This window comes from Eretmochelys imbricata, chromosome 2, assembly GCF_965152235.1.
Source record: "Eretmochelys imbricata isolate rEreImb1 chromosome 2, rEreImb1.hap1, whole genome shotgun sequence".
Taxonomy (NCBI): domain Eukaryota; kingdom Metazoa; phylum Chordata; order Testudines; family Cheloniidae; genus Eretmochelys; species Eretmochelys imbricata.
This window is the reverse complement of record NC_135573.1, coordinates 79192580-79210266: the sequence shown is the minus strand read 5'-3', so window position 1 is coordinate 79210266 and position 17687 is coordinate 79192580.

The following is a 17687-nucleotide window of genomic DNA, read 5'->3' as shown; positions in this document are numbered from 1 at the left end:
CTCTAAGCCCACAAGAATCGATTTCCACACAGTATTAGGAATATCTACTTTTGAGCTGTCCAAATCCGTGTAGAAAATATGTCACAAATCTTACCTGGCACCCAGATTCTCCTGACTCAGCTCTCTGTTGTAATCACAAAATAATCTTTTTTGATTAAATAAAACATAAAAAATCATCATAAAAATAAGTTTTACTTAGCTGCACTAAAAACTTACCTCAGGCAAAGTTTATGCTGTCTATACTTGGCAAAGCCAGTTCTGCTTCAGATATTTTAGACTGTCCTTGTGGTTTATAAAATAGTAACTGACGTTTTAATAATTGGGACTAATTATGTATTTTATATTTTCTCCCTCAATGCTAAGACCTTCTAAAAACTACACCCAATGCCTTTAAAGTTTTTATTGATCATTTTTATAATAAGGTCCAGTTTCCACCGAACTAACTGAAAAGTAGAATCTGATGACAAATGTTGGTTTACAAGACAAGCTATTTTGCTGTGCAGGGTTATAAAGAAAAACTGACTGCATGTTTTTCTTCAAATACTTTGGGGAACAATGTTTTCATTTCTGACCATATTTAATTTTTTCATCATGTGATCCTAATAGATTGTGGCATAGATGCTGCAGTTACATCAAGCTAGTATATTTAATATATTTGATAGATTTTTAGGGTGAGAAGAGACCATTATGATCAGTCTCGTCTCCATCATAACACAGGGCATAGAATTTCATGCAGTGATTCCTGTCTCTAGCCCAACAATTTATGATTGAAAAGAGATACAGTGTGTATTTTATCAAGACATACAGTCTTGATTTAAAGATTCCAGCTGATGGAGAATTTGCCACAGCTGTTGATAAACTGTTCCAAAGCTACACTGTTAAAAAGTTGAATCTTATTTCCAACTTGGTCATTGTTAATTCCAACTTCCAGCCACTGGATCTCGTTATGCCTTTGTCTGCTAGCGTTAAAGACCTCTCTCTTAGTCCATTACCAATGCATGTCCTGGAACTCCCCATTGTAGAGGGAGAGAGGCAGTAGAGTGAGAAACCAGACATGTCAAGGATCCTATCATGTTTTATTCATGTCTCATAGGTTGGTTTGTTTTTGCTACTGACTTCTTGCTTGGACACAGTAGCACACACAGGCTGTTGTTCGATAAAGCTGATTTAAATTTTTTTGTGGTGAATGAACAGATACGAAATAATTAAAAAAAGTTCTCTCCAAAATGCCTTAAGTCAGCGCTATTCTGGAGATCTTTGGGAGTAATTTTTCATATACTTGTTTGCAAATTAGACAAGTCGTGTTTAATGTGTCATAGACCAATTTTGCAGCAGTTTTCCATAGCGTGTAGCTTTAGAATCAGCAAGTTTCTTTTTCCCTTAACTCCCATTTTTGGATAGGTGTGTCCAGAGTCCTGTTCAAAGTGAGTTTCCTTGGTGAAGGCAGGTAGTGCCTTAGAGGTAAGAAAGGATTCAGATATCGCTAATTCTACCCTTACCTCCAGGCCATATTCTAGAAAAGCTTGATTCCTGAATAAATTGATCCACAGGGATGAAAACTTCCCGGGGATTTTCCCCTAGAACGTGGGTTTTCCACACTTTTATAAACTAAATGCCTGCTGTACCCAATGCCTTCCAGTTTAAACCATATGTCAGCTTACTTGACAGACAAAAACAAGTTTTTACTACTGTTAGTAATGCAAAACCAGCACATCTATGGAAGAATGAGCTAGATTCTTTTCAGCTACACGCATCATCAACACGATTATCAGTGAGGCTCTGATTGTGGAATCTTTATTCCTGGAAGTGTAAGAAGAGGCAGAAAAATACACAGCCTGTTTTTCAGATCCAGGAGGGAGTTTGCCGAGTTGGTAGTCAGCTCTTTTTGATTTGTAAAATCAACACATTTGATGTGGAAGTCATTGAGAGGGATTAAATATGCAACCGCACAATGTTATTTTTGCAGTCACTTTTCTGACTGTGACTGAACTTTAATTGAGGTCCTGATAGTTCTGTCTCTTTGAACAAAAGATTTTCTCTCTTACAATGATTCTTCAGGAGCTTAGCAAATTTTGTACCTAACTGTGGAGTCAGTCTCAAGCAGCCCATTAAGTTCTTCAGACATTAATGGTGAATCTCAGCTTAGATTTATCTGGGATCTTAGAAGGTTTTAGGACAAAATAATCGTGAGGAAATAAATATACTAACACACAAGAATAGAATGATAAAAAGAAAACCTTCTAATTTGAGATGAATCATTTGACAGCTTGGTTTCGTTTGTAACAGGTAGATCAATGAGTAGGTGAGGCTTACGAATCAAGGATACCCACAGCGTGAAGCCCAACAGAGCTGACTCATATGCCTTCCTCTCCCCACAATCTCTGGCACAAAGAGCATTTCATGGGTGAGGAGGGGTGGAGCAGGGAGGGGGAGTAGCTGTACTGTGATGAGTTGTAGCTATTTTCAGCTGGTTGGAGGTTCCTCGGGGACTGTGGCCAGTGGGTTCAGCCCCTAGGCTGTTCTAACCTGTGCCTTGTGCCAGGGCAAGGCAGAAAATCAGATAGCCATAACCGGCTCCCTGACAGCACCCTCATGTACTGCACTCAGCAGATGCTGCGTTCACTGGAGAATCAGGTCCATTGAGAGGAGTCAGGGCATAAGCCGCACTTAGTGAAATGAGTTATCTGGTAATCTCACGTAGCTCTGATTTTCCTATTATTCAAGTAGGTATCAGTGTGGATCTCTTTATGTGCTCGTATGGGAGCATGAGACGGAACAGGGCACTTGTGTGGCTCTAATAGACACTGCTAGTCAAATAACCTTCGGTCTCCTCTGCTTGAGACTATTGCTAACCTACAATGGGATCCACACTGATTACACCAGCTTGTAGAACCAGTGTTACTGTAGGGTAAGTAACTCTTCTTTTCTGGCACTGAACAGAGTCCTGTCCCCTTTACTTTACAGTGTGCATTTTCTGGGAGGGTTCACAGGGGAGAGATTATGGAAGTTTATGAGACCCAATTTGGTGGAAAACAAGTTAAATTTTATTCATCATTCAAATGAGAAGGCTGCAAAAACAGGGGAAAAACAAAACACTTGACTTTCAGACAAGTGCAATTTGCTTGGAAAGTGAAGAATGTAAGCCACATACCAAATGTGAAAGTTTCAGAGTAGCAGCCATGTTAGTCTGTATTCGCAAAAAGAAAAGGAGGACTTGTGGCACCTTAGAGACTAACACATTTATTTGAGCATAAGCTTGCTGTAGCTCATGAAAGCTTATGCTCAAATAAATGTGTTAAAGCTTTCGTGAGCTACAGCAAGCTTATGCTCAAATAAATGTGTTAGTCTCTAAGGTGCCACAAGTCCTCCTTTTCTTTTTGCAAAAGTGAAGGGAATCTAAGCCCTTGGGGACACTCCAGAGATTTCTTAGAATTACAAGAGGTATTGGAGACTTTTTACGCATTTCAATGAAAAGTGTCCTGTTGGCACTGAAGTGTTCTGGTTAAAAGAACAGAGCCCTTTTCTACATTGCTTCCCTTGTATGTGGGTGATGTTGAAAGGCCTGGAGCATTTCAGAGGTTTTGGGAACACAGACAATTGCAAGGGTCTGTGACAAGCTTCCCCTTCCCCCCCCCCCACATCCTATAATTGTCCAATCACTGTGGTTTTGCTGCTGAGCCAAAACAAGGGGTAAAGCATAATAATAATAGAAAGTCCAGAAACTGTAGATTTTACATGACAAATACCCTGCTTCTCTCATTCAGCAAGTGCACAGCTCTGCAACCAGTGCAGCTTAGAGGGAATAAGAGCAGTTTCTAGCCTAAAAAAAGCTGTCACTGGGACAGCTTGTTTTCCTTTGGCAGATTAGAATAAACTAGAGGAATCCATCTATGCTCATAAAGAAGAGATGTCCTGAAAATTATAAAGAGAAGCCTTGGGGTGTCATGAAAGTTTCTCTCCCCCTTTTTAAATCAGCTTGTTAATAAAGGAAGTGGCTTGGGCACGATAGCCTTAAACATTGCCTTGAAGAATGTTTCTCCATCCCGTCATAAAAGAAAAATGAGGAATAGTGGTTGCATTTGGTTTTTTAAAAGAACTTTGCCAACATTTTTGAAGCTGGATGCCTAAATTCAGGCTCCAAAATCCAGTAGAAGTGGGCTGATTTTCAAAGTTGCTGAGCACTTCCTATTTCAATGGCAGCAGCAGGGAATTTTCAGCACCTGTGAAAACGGGCCGCTTCTTTTAGGTGCTGATTTAGAACCCTAATCTTAGACACCCAAATTTGGAAATTTGGGCTTTATTCTCATAACTTTTTAATGAAGACAAGATGGGAAACAAAATGGTGGCCTGATCCTGCCTTCCTTTGCCCAACCAAAAACTCCAATTAAGTCAGGGGAGCTTGTGTGTACAAAAAGATCTGTTCCCATTATAGCGAATAGTCTGAAGACAGCAGCTGAGAAGACTTGTGACTGGGTGGGAGAGGGACTAATTTTGGCTAACATTTTATAAACATTGCTGTTTTGCCCTACCTCCCATACCAGGGAGCTTGTAAGAGTCATTACCCTCACCCGCCCTGGGAGCTGAGAGTGCTTCCCAGAGCCAATCCTATGACCTGTTGATTGGAGAGGCACCGGTTCCCTAGAATTTGTCATCTCCTCCAGCTGCAGTTGAGCCTCCCTTCCTCTCACTAGGGGCTATCTGCTACCCTCTCTACTCCTACCTCCATCTTTTTAGAAAAATGGCAAAAAGTCAATGGAAAAGGGGACAGCTGCCATCTGTAGACAGAAGATGACCAGAGTGACCAGAGCATTAGTTATGACTGCACACTTCACACATCCTTAGAATTGGCCCCAGCACTTCCCCTGTATCACTCAACCTGGACAACCAAAAAAGAAGGCCACTAATGATGCAAACTTGCAATTCCTGTACTACAACCCAGATTCATTTGGGATGACCGGAATAACTCACAGGTGGCTTCAAAACACGTGAGACTCATGCTGATAAAACACACAATATATGTTACACACATACAACATGTATATACCACTCTCTCTTCATTATATCTAATTATTCTAATCTCTGTAAGTGCAAAGAGCATATAGATAAACATACACACTAAAATAAAACAGTGCCTAAAATATATATAATAGAGCTTTTCAAAGCCATCTACAGAATTTAGCACACAACACCCATTGAATGGATACATGAGGCTAAATGCCCAAGCCCATATTGCAAATCTTAATCATATATGTGGAGTGTGTGTATATATAAAATCTATACACACAGAGACACACATGAGAATGAGTGAATTGGCAAGACGGGTGAGTTCAGATGTATGAGCAGAAATTGGTTTTCTAAATGGGTTAGAATTTTGTTTTCCCTCCTACTCTTTAAAAAAAAATTGACAATGTGTGTATGTTTATTTTTCTATAAAGAGAAATTGTTTCACAGGTTGAATCCTAATCTATCTGGATCCAATCTTTTGTAGCTAAGTAATTAGCTTGAGAAAAAGAATGTATTTCCTATGAGGATATTTTTAACAGTAATGTCTCAATGCGCTGTCCATTTTAAAACAGTTTTCAAATGTCACCCAGTGACTGCTTTTATCATCTGTGGCTAGAGATGGGACTGCCTAATGTATTTCTCTCGTTTGCTGCAGCACCTTCTTCAAATGGACATCTGAAAGTTCTGATCTGCAAGCCATTTTGGATAAGGATCTAAGACTAGTAGGAAGCTGGGTAGGGAAGAAGGAAAAATGGTAGCAGCAGAAAAATGCTGAGAAGAAGGAACTGCTTAGGAAACAAGATGCAAAGTGGCCTTTCCAGAAGAGAGAGACTTGCAGAACTGGCTTTAATATTTTGTGAGCTCCCAAATGAATGTATTCTCATGAATTTCCTAAAGTCAGCTCACTTCCATTGACCATTCGGTCAAGTCTTTCGGATGAACATGAATGAATATTAACAACATATGTACCAGACTCATACCTTGATATGCCATTGGTGTCTTCAAAAGGCTTGTGTGCGGTACAAGAAACTTTAGAGGCATCCAGGGATCCTCCTCCTGATTTATATATGCTGGTATGCATCTCAGCATCAAGACAATCTTAAATACTTTTGTCACACATGCTCAGATCACCAATACTAATTGGTCAGGTCCGTGTTATTTGGCTGCAGTTACAGATATCGACATTTGCATCTTTTTAAGAATAGTTCTCATTCATTCAGGGAAAGGCCAGTCAGTTATTTGTGACTTTATAGCAGTGAAGAACAATTTGAGTGGCAGGAAAACATGAGTTTTAAAAAAATATGTAGATTGAGTCCTTCAGTGTGCTTGGTATTGTGAAAACATGGAAGAACTCACGGTCCCTCTCGCTAGCAGCTTACAGTCGAAAGCCCCAGGGCTGCCCATAACTCTGTGTGAGTGTACTGCACCCTGTACTGGAAACACTGTAGAATGGGGACCCTTACACCATACTGACATAGTTATTTAGGTGCTGAAAAATGCTGATAGGTGCGTTGTAAAAGTATGTGAGTAGGTTATGTGCCTAAAAACCTTTGAGGAGCTGAGCCCTGCTCCTGTGCTCAATGGGCATTAGGTGCCTACTCTCTTATGGAGCTTTAGTAAATCTCAGCCAGGCACTTTTGTGAATCCTACCTTTATGTGCCTACATACCTTTGTAAATCTGAGCCCTTGTTCTGACACACACTCTGTTCAGATACAAACTCTCTACTGGATGATGTTTCCAATGTGCAGCACAGCAGATCTTGGGGTGTGAGCAGTGCTGAAAGCAAGGCTTTGTGGAAGAAGTATGTGTTTGAGGAGGAAATTGAAAGACAAATTGGCATGGGAGACATTTGTAAATGTAAGGGATATGAGAAAGCAAGATGATGAAAATGCAAAGATAAAAAGGTAGTGACCGAGGGCTATTACAGAAGAAAAGTTGTGGTAGCTGAAGTGGGATTTTCTCTTTATTTTTGAAACGTAGGTGACTCTTTCTGCTGTTTCTAATCATTATCCTAATCACTTTCTAAGGATGAAAAGTACCCAGGATTATATTTCAATATGTTCTGCAGTTTTCTAGTAGTCCCCAATGAGTGCAGCTACATGGGTGGGCTTCAGTGCACTCAAACCTGCCCTTAGGTCTGTAGAACAGAACAACTGAGTATCATTTTATTTTGGGATATTATATTGAAATGAAATGAATTAGTCTAATGATCATAATAAAACTTAGGACAAGATTGTCTCTTCTATTCCAGCTGCTTTATGCTGGATTAAAGGGCTGAAACAGTGTAATGGGGCCGTTCCTCCGGGTTAGACAACTTGGCTGTAGTTTTAGGTCAGGTCAGTGCTTGGTGAAACCTTAATAATTCTCGGTGTTTTGACACAGAGCTGAACCAGAAGCTCTGATTCTTGAGACTGCCAACTGCACAAAATGGAGCTGAAGCATTTCAGTGTATTATTTGAACATAGCTGAAAAGTCCTCAATTTTCTCTGACACCTTCAGAAGAAGATATAAAGCAAGGTTGCATACTCTGAGTACGAAAGCCCAATGAAGTTCAAAGGCAATAAACAGAAGTCTGATGTACTTTTTTACATAATGCAAAATAAATCATGAAACTCACAGTTGTGGGAAATTATGCAGGGGGGACACAGTTAATTATTTAATGACAGTAGACACAGATTCAAAAAGTTAAAGCTTTATAAACCATGCACACAAATTGTCAACAGCCCATGTCAAAATATACAAAGTAAATATCCTTAAATCAACAAATTGTATCTGTTTTTACTTGTCATTCGCTAGTTCATTTGTAACAAGCCGAATCCGAAAGTTGAAACCACTGGATTTTTACTCTAAGTTCTCAAGCAGCATTTTTCTTACTTTCTCTATCTGTGTATTTAGATTGTTGTCAGTGGAAATATTTGTTCATTAATTTATGTGTGTACAGTGAAATCGGTGTTTACTGACATTTACCAATAAAAATTTAATCCTCCCAAACCTATATATAAGTGTGACACACACATACACACACACTCTGAGTTTCCTGGAGTTCTATTAAGATAATTTCCTCTCCAATTTTGTAAACGTGTAATTTTGTAATTTGCACTCCATTTAAAATTAAATTGGTGATCTCCAAGTTAAAAGCAGCCACCTGACACTAATATATGGGGCCCGAATAGCTCCAGTAAGTTTGGTCTTTTGGGGAAGTTCTCCCAGTGAGTGCTTTGGTGTAAATATCTATATCTATATATTTTAAATTGGCCTCTAGTTCTCATGGACACACAAACCAGTGTATTTTAATTTGATTTGAAGAATTAATTTTGATGCCTTAAAAAGGGGAAGTATAGGAAATTTTTACTTTCCTCATTTTGCCTAAAATAAATAACTGTTAGCTGTTTGTTCCAGGAGGGAGGCAGTGCAGTTTAGTGATTAGAACAGAATGAACATTGGAACACGTAGGTTCCATTCCAGCACTTCCACTGACTCATTGTAATGCTTTTGCCAAGCTATTCAACTTCTCTGTGCCTATGTGGCTGTGACACTTAACTGACTTATGTGTGAAAAGCATTTTGAGATCCTCAGAACACAGGACATATAAAACTACTACGTATTATTACAGCAAAACCTGTATCAAGTGACCAAATATTAGTTAAATAGCAAAGTAAGCTTAAAAGGTCAAACAAAAATTAAACTGGAAGACATGTGGATACCTTAACGTAACTCCCTAAGACAGGCATTGCTTATTGCAGTTGATCCTTTTAGTAGGCCTAAAGATACTATTGCCTACTATACTGCAATGTGCATTTTTGTACCTCAGCCAAAAACACATCATATAATTTTGAGTACAACAAACATTGGTGGATTTTTATATAGATTATATTGGACGACCTTCAATTTATGATTTCGCTTACTGATCTTTCTAAACGTCAGCTGATTTACAACCCAGACTCCCTGTGACCTTTTAAAATTTACTTTTAAAAATAGAGGTTATCTGCAAATTAGTCCTTTATCTATTGTAATCTCAGAAGTCAAATATCACAGTCCCAATTCAATTATACTAAACTCTTATGCTAATTTTAAATCATGTAACTTAATTCCTGGCAAAGCAGGATGGTGAGTTTCAAAATGTGGTTAATGAGGCAAAGTACAATCTAGAGTCTGCTACTGAGATCATCCTAATCCCTCAGGTTGCTGAAGAGGACCGGGGAGAGCCTTTTCCTTACAACAGTCAGAGTTAGATTTTCAAAAAAATGAATTTTAAGTGCAGTTAGGGGCTATGACATCTGACGTTGAGCACACACTGAAGTTAAATTACTTTCACAAGTGTGATTGAATAACAGTGCAACTAAAACAATTATGGTTTTGTGCATACACACTTAGCTTGTGCCCTCCCACCTCAAAGCGTATATGCAAAATTTATTAGACTTGCAAAATCCAAGGAGGTGATGCGTGTCTGCAAATGACCATTAATCAGTGCTCTTTGTTCATTTTTGCTCTCATTAGCACAAGTTCAACACTTTTTAACACCATCTCTCCCCTCTTGATTTAAACACTGTTTTTAACTAATAAGAATTAATTGGTGAAATCATATTTTTCATGAAGTGAGACCATGCCGCTTGTCCAACAAAAATATAAATACGTATTTTCCAAAATCCCTTTCAGGCCCCAATCCTGCACCACTGAGGATAATGGAAGTTTTATCATTCATTTAGTGGGGACAAGTTTAAGGTTTGGTTCTCATTCAGCGACTTTGTAGTTTATCATTCTATCTATACTGCTGAAATAAATATTTCCTACAAAACTCAAACACACCGTTGGCCTGTATACCTTATTAGTGGGATCAAAACCCTTCTCTCTTTCATGCATGGTGGAAACATACAAAATCTTTGAGACTCATTAGTACACAAAAACATTATGTTGTACGAGAGTTAAAATTGCAGTAGATATGCATGCAGAAAACCTCACAAAGCAAAAGAAAAGTTAAGGGTGTCAGAGGAGTCAGTGTTGGGTCATCTGTTATTTAAAATCTTTAACAATCTTGAAGAGGTCTAAACAGCACCTCAAAGGAATTCACAGATGATTTAAACTGCGAGTGAATACTCATTAGGACAGAGAAACAACAGAATAGGACGCAGAGGTCTTGTCTTCACTAGGGAAAAAAGTGTATTTGAGTTAACTAAAGAGGTAAAATCCTAACGAAGCCTAGGCAGTTAATAGTTGTCACATGACTTAGCCAGTACATCTGCATAGGGGCAATACTTGAAGATCAAAAGTTCCTTGTGAGCAAACTTCCATTCTTTTTTGAAGGCCGGTGTGCATACCCACTCAGAGGAAACTAGCAAGCAGTGCCCCTTGGATAGAAGGGGGGTGAAGTGGTCTTGAACTGTAGCAGCGCTCTCTCAAATTGGGCGTCAGAGTAGAATGCCAAGTCTAAGGAACAGTACTTGGTAACAATATGCATTGAACTTCATGTTACTACTTTGCATATCTGCATAATAGGAATGTGCTCAGACATGCTCAGGTGCAGCAGTGGCTCTGGTGGAATACATCTGTAGGACCACAGTCTCTACAGGGTTACCTAAGATTTGTCTTTTTATTCAATGTGACAATCTCTGCTTGGAAATAGGTTCTCCCTGGTATCTTTCCCCATAGGCTATGAATAGTCTGTTGTTGGATTTTTTAAAGGGTTTGATTTTCTTCAGGTAAAAGCAGTGTCATTTTAACATCTAGAGTGTGCAGAGGTGTTCCCTGGGAGTGGCCGCGGGGGTGTAGAGAGAACTCCAGAATGGAGATGTATTGGATAAGGTGAAGTTTGACATCACTTGGGCATAAAATTAGGGTGTGGCCTCAGGGTCACCTTGTCCCTATGAGCCATGGTGCAGTGTGGTGTGGTCACGAATGGGTGGAGTTCACTAGTCCTTCTTGAGGAATTGACGGCTATAAGAAAGGCTGCCTTCATAGGGAAATGCTCTAAAACACCGTCCTCTAAGAGGCTCAAAGAGAGAGCCTATGAGTTTGGTCGGTACAAGTTTCAATCCAAGGACAGAGGAGGCTCCTTTGTAGAAAGAATGGTTTTCAGGAACCTAAAAGCAGAGCATATAGGCCCGTCTTTAATATGCCTCTGGAGGACTCAAATGGCAGCTAAACACACCTTGAGGGAAGCTAAGGCTAGTCCTTGTGATTTCAGGTATAAATAGTAGCCCTGGGTTGCAGGGACCCTGGCTTGAGATAGGGTTAGGCTTTGTTTTTGTTTTGTTTTGTTTGAACTGGCCCAGATGGAGAACCAAATCCATTTTTACTTGTAGCACTTGAGAGCGGAGCGTTTCCTATATTGCAATGGGATGATCTGGATTCCCTGTGAGCAGAAAGAGTCTGCAATTAACAGATTATCCCCCACACTGTCTCAGGATTAGAATGTAGACTCCTCCCTTGCTGCTTAGACAGGAGGCCTGGAGAGAGAGGTGGAGGGTAGGTTGGTTCTCCAGACAGGTGCAGGGAGGTCTAGGTACCACACTAGCTGTGTCTGCCTTGATTTTTCTTATGGGCCCTGGGGGCCAGGGAGGGAAGGTGTACAGGTGATGTTGACTTCAGTTCAGCAGGAACTTGTCTCAAAGGGAATTTTTGTCTCTTTTTTTTCTGGTGCAGTATAAATTGCACTTAGTGTTGTGCTTTGAAACAAAGAGGTCTATCTCTGTGAAACAGAGCTGTGGTCACTTATTTTTTAGAGACTTTGTGTGCTCGTCCCATGTTTTTCTGTTCAACACATCCCCCTGCACATTCTTCTGCCCTGCCAGATGTGTGGCTTTCAGGTGAACCTGATTTCTGTGCACCACAGTCACAACTTTCTTGTCTCTGAGAAGAGGGAAAGGGAACGTGCTCTTCCCCGCTGGCTGATGTAGTACATGGCCGCGTTGCAGATGACTACCTGTACTGCTTTCTGTTGTGGTGTCTGATGAAAGGTCACGAGAGCCCACAGCACTGTTGTGAGCTCTAACACAAGCTGAGGTAGAGCTTGGAATCCCAGGCATTCCAAAGTTCTTCACAGAGCACACCCCATCCCAGAGTGGAAGCATTGGTGTGATTAAGAGAGCAAGGGAGGCAAGAATGAAGGGCCCCCCCTGGAAGGATACTGTCTCTGTTCTCCCAGAAACATAGCTATAGAATCATACAAAGAGTGAAAGACAGCCTCCTCTGCAGACTGTACGAATTTGGGCGTAATGTCTTCTCTCTGTCTTTCTCTTTGATTCCCATCCATCAGCTCAGCAGTGACAAATGGGGGCCAAATGAAGCCTTTGCACCATTTTCTGTCTTATACCAACTTCACATTTTTATTTATCTTTAAACCTTTTTCTTTTGTGTTATTCTTCACCACAGATATCCAATGCATCCTTGGTCTTCCTCTCTTCCTAGTTCCTTGTGCTATATACTACCACATATGGTATCCTTTCTGGGTCCATTCTTGACCCATCTCCAAGACACAACTCAGTTGTCTTTCTTGGATCTCCTATAACAATGTTATTTCTTTCCCTAACCATTTTCTCATCACTTCATTTCTTACTTTTTAAAGTCTTCAAACACTCAGTAGTCCTCTCAGCTAGTTCATTTTCACAGTCAAAATCTTTTATTTGTTGGCTTTCCTCATACTTCAAACATTCCAGTCCATACGGCAGTATCAGCACGATAACGGTCTCACACATACTGATTTTTGTTTTTATCGCAATGTCTTTAGCCTTCCAGCTCTTACAGAGTGTTCTGAATTCAATAGTGGCTATTCTGATTCCTCTTTTTGTGTCATCTTCAATACTAGACCTCCAAAGTACACAATTTGTTCCATTTGTTCCAGTTCTTTGTCTCCAAGTTTGATCTTTACCTCTTCCTCTCATCTTCCAATTGCCATAATTTTGTCTTCTCTGTGCTGATCTTCAGTCCAAATTTTCTGCTTTTCCAATTTACCTTTTCAGTTATTTTCTGTAAATCCTCCTGGGTCAATACTATGAGGTCAACACTGTCTGTTGGTCTAAGGTGATGCACACTCCTCCCACATAATAGCACTCCTCTTGTTTCATCTCAGTGCTACAGCCATTACTGATTCCAAAACAAAGGTGCACAAATCTGATGATAACAAATCTGCATCCTTGTCCCCTCCTATGGTCATGCTGAACCATTCCGTCAGTTTCTTGTCTACTCTCATTGCACTCATTCACTTGCAACACCAGCTTGATCATTTCTCAGGGATGCTGTACACTGTCAAGACTTGCCATAACCCTTTCTGCCACATGATATCAAATGCCTGTTCAAAGTCTACACAGTTGTTGTAACAGGTTCAGTTGTGTTCTATGTACTTCTCCAATATCTGTCTTATCACAAATAGCTGATCTACTGTACTTTGTCTGACTCCGGCCTGTTCCTCTGCAAGTGCTGCTTCCACATACTTCTTCATTCTCCTGTGCAATGGCTTGGTGAATGCTTTTCCTGGCATGCTCAATAAGATAATTCCTCTTATCTTCTTTTTTATAGATTGGTACTATTATCACTTTCCCCCATTCGCTCAGCACTTGCTGTTGTTTGTAAAGCTGCATGGTTATGTTGTCACTTGCTGGCACCTTTTTCTTTTTCAGACTTTCCATTGAGATCTTTACTTCTTCTAAGAATTCCAGCATCTGCTCTCCCTTGTTTGTTTCATTGACCATCTTCTGTATGTTGTACAGCTCTTCAAAATATTCTTTCATCACTTCATTTCTTGTTTGTCCTCAATTATTTGCCCATGCTGGTATCTCACCACTGACATCTTCAACGCATATGTCCCAGTCAGTTTTCTTATCATGTGATACAACCCGTGCCATATTTGTCTTTGTGTATTCTTTTGCTTCGTTACATAGTTCACATAACCAATTGTTTCTGTCTCTCTCTATTTTCTCTTTCTAGTCAACCTGTTAAACCTAGCTCTTAGATTTTTGTCTTCCTTTTTATTTCCTTCAGCTTCCTGTGCTTGTCACTCAATTACAGCACTCCATCAGTATCCACTTTGGGTTCTTCATTTTGGCTTTGTACCCAGTTTCTCTCATAATCCCATTTTTTACATTGTTCCATGTCTCTTCAACAATCATTTCTTCTTTCACCAGAGATGTGATGTTTCTCTGCATGACTTCTTTGTGTTCCTTCCGGATATCTGGCACTTTCAATTTGTCCCTGTCATAAATTTTATTTCTTGGTACATTTTCAGTTGCTGGTAGCCTCAACTTCATTAGTGCCAGCCCTAATAGACGATCCAATTCAATATCGGCCACAAATGATCTGTACAACCACACGTTTGATTTCCATCTGCAATTCACAAGTACAAAGTCTATCATGTTCTTCACTTGCCCATCAGGTGACATCCAACTACACTTGCTCACAGCTTTCTTTGTTGAAATAGCGTGTTCAGTATCACCCACTTGTTACTTATGTAGAAATTTAGTAGCCTTTCTCCTCTTGCATTTTCTTCAGCAGGTCTGAATTTGCCTATGGCTCCAGCACAGAAATTCTAGTCCTGTCCTACTTTTGCATTAAAATCTCCCATCACCAATAACATGTCTTATCTTGAAGCGTCTTATATTGCTTTCTGTAGCTTGCTATAAAATTCATCGGTTTTTGACTTGGGCACTACTGTGTTCGGTGCATGTATTTTTATATGATTCAGATTTGATTCTAAATCTGACCTTCAAATATATGAGGAGATATTAGGTTAAATAACATTAGAACCTGGCTTGCCTTCAGCTTTAGCACCAATGCAACTCCATCCTGGTATCCACCATCTTTTCTTCCCAGTATCGATATCCTGTGTTCATTGTGGTAGCATTCTTATTTGCCTTCCCATCTAATTTCACATAGACCAATGATTTCCCACAAATATCTTTTCAACTTGTATATCATTACTGTAAGTGCTCCAGCCTGGTATAGTGTTCTTATCCTTTGGGTTCATCATGCAATCCCCCGATCTGCATTTTGTTGTGTTTGTTCTGATCACATACTATTCCCCCCCCCCTTGGTTTCTGAGCAGTGAATGTGGCCTTTGTTTGTGTGGGCAATGACCAAGCCATATACCTTACACCAAAGTGTGCTCTGTACTACAAGCCAATGTTGCAATGGTCTCATGGACTGATGAGTATAAGGAATGACATATGGAAGGAGACCATCAGGCCCAAGAGTCTTACGTAAAATTGAATGTCTGTTCTGGTTGCTCCCTGAGTGTAGTCAGAGTTTGTTGCATCCTGAGGTATGTCTCTTCTGTGAGAAGAGCCCTGGCTTTGGTCAAGTGGAGATGTGCCCTGAAAAAAAGAGATCCTATGTGTGGTATGAAGAAAAGCTTTTGCCCTGTTAATTAGGAGACCCAGTGATTAGAAGAGACTGCACATGTATTGAACTACCCATGTCAAGTTCTGAGACTTGGCTATTAGCAGCCAGTCATCAAAGTACAGGCAAACAAAGACATCTGGGTATCTGAGGTGACCATCTGCTACAGCAAGACAGTTGGTGAATACCTGAGGCATGGTGGATGGATCTAATTGCAGGACTTTGAAGAGATAGTGCTTTGACCCCACACAGAACCTGAGGTATTTGGTGCGAATTCTTTTGATCATCACATGAAAACAGGTGTCCCGCAAGTCAAGACTTTCTAATAGAAAGTTTATGCCTCTTTCTGTCTGAGGGGGGTGATTGAGAGGTTGCAGCTCCCTAGACTTCTCCTGTGCTGCTGATACCACCGGAAAATTGGCCAGTGGCTGTTGGAATAAAAACTGATGGCCCTTGCTAAATATCCTTCTCTGGCTACAGGAGGGAATGAGACAGGTGAAAGCCAGGTGTTCTTGGCTGAATTAAGACAGCCACTTCTGAGGGACAGAGCCAGTTTTTCTGTAGTTTGAACCTAGAAAATGTCAAAGTGGATCACTTATGTACGGCCATTCTCCTCAAGAGTTCCTTGGGCTGCCCATGCTCACCAGGCAGGGAGATGGATGATGCCCCAGTTTGTTCTCCCTCAACAATGACTAATATGGGTCCTCAGGAGGGTTACTGTCTGCAGGGAGAAATTCTCTCAGCCAGAGCAACACTGGCTGAGATAGTAGCTCCCCGCCCAGGATAAGTGCGATCCTCGTCTGGAGCCCTTAGTAGAAGGCAGCACTGAGCCTGGAGTTGGGAGGTGATTCTGTGGTTTGATTGGTGAGGATGTCAGCACTGGTGCTGGTCTCCACACCAGCAATGGACCTGCCAGAGCACTGGGCTCTAAACATCTGAGCCTGGAGCCTCATGTGTCTCTTTGCTTTCTGGTCCAGGGATTAAAGGCACTGCAGACTGCACACTAGGTGATGATGTGCAATCTGTGGCAATTCACCCAGGCAAAATAGGCTCTGGATATGGGCATCAGACTGCAGTATAATAGCAGAACAAGAGACGCACCACTTGAAATGCTTATGGGTCTTGGGGTGGGGCGTAGCCCTGGTGAAGGAACTAGAAAGTTCCAGGGCAAGGGACTGCTAGAAGCTGGGAGTGGATGACAGGGGATGGATCACTTGATAATTGCCCTGTTCTGTTGATTCCCTCTGAAGCATCGGGCATTGGCCACTGTGAGAAGACAGGACAAGGGACTAGATGGAGCATTGGTCTGACCCAGTATAGCCAGTCTTATGTTCTTACGAAAAGAGGGGGGAATTTCAGGATTAGTTAAATACTTGCACTAAACTAAGTAAGTACAAAAAAAGGGGCTGAGAAGGTTCTATTCACTAAAGGCATGAGTTGGGTGAGTTCTGCTAGCTCTCTTTGGTAGAGGTCCAGGAACCGAGGTGGTTGGGGCTGCACTCCCTTATAGAGAGTAGTACACGGAGGTCATCCTCAGATGAGCACACTTGTATGCCCCCAATGGACACAGCCTTTTGAGGGAGTTCCACCCAACCTTTGCATACAGTCTCCTCAATACAGGCTGCCTGTTCCCTTCCTAGCTGTACTTTCCTCCTCCTCACTGGGAGGAGAGCTGAAAGGTGTCCTCTTCCTCCTTCCACATGCTCCAGTCATGTGGGGAGTGGACTCTTCCTTCCCCTTACTACAAGCACAGCTAGCAGCGAGGAACGTAGGGTCTCCCCTCTAATGGCTCAGTGTGGAACTTCTCTGCCTTCAGCTCTGAGTGGTGCTCTTACCTGTGCTCATCAGCAGTTCAACAGTTCCACTGGCGAGGGAACCGGCTGCGTGCAGCAGCATTTTTGGGGTTGGAACTGGCCTCCCCTCTCTTCTCCTTTGCCACAGGCTGAAAGTTGAGAGTAGAAAAAGGCACTAGGGTCCCCCTATTCCTCAGAGTGTATATATGGTGGCTAAATAGCTCTCCTATCTCCCCACCCCAGCGACTGCCTTTGGCAAGATCAGGGCCATACAGTCGTTTGGCACAACGAATCCGGGAAGCAGTAATTCTGATAGTGAAGAAGGGGGAGTCACTTACTTATGACAGTTTCCTGTAGAATGGTCTCCTCATTCTAAAATTCCTCATATTCCGAGACTGGAAGCAACTGTTCAAAACTATAAAAAAAGGTAGGGTTTTGGTTCTCATAGGTTTAGTAGAGATTTTATGGGGACTTTCCCTTAGTTTTTGCAGAGGGTTCCCCCCATTCTGGGACATTCCAAGCATCTATTCCATAATGCGTCAGAAGAAACTGTCTGCATCAGG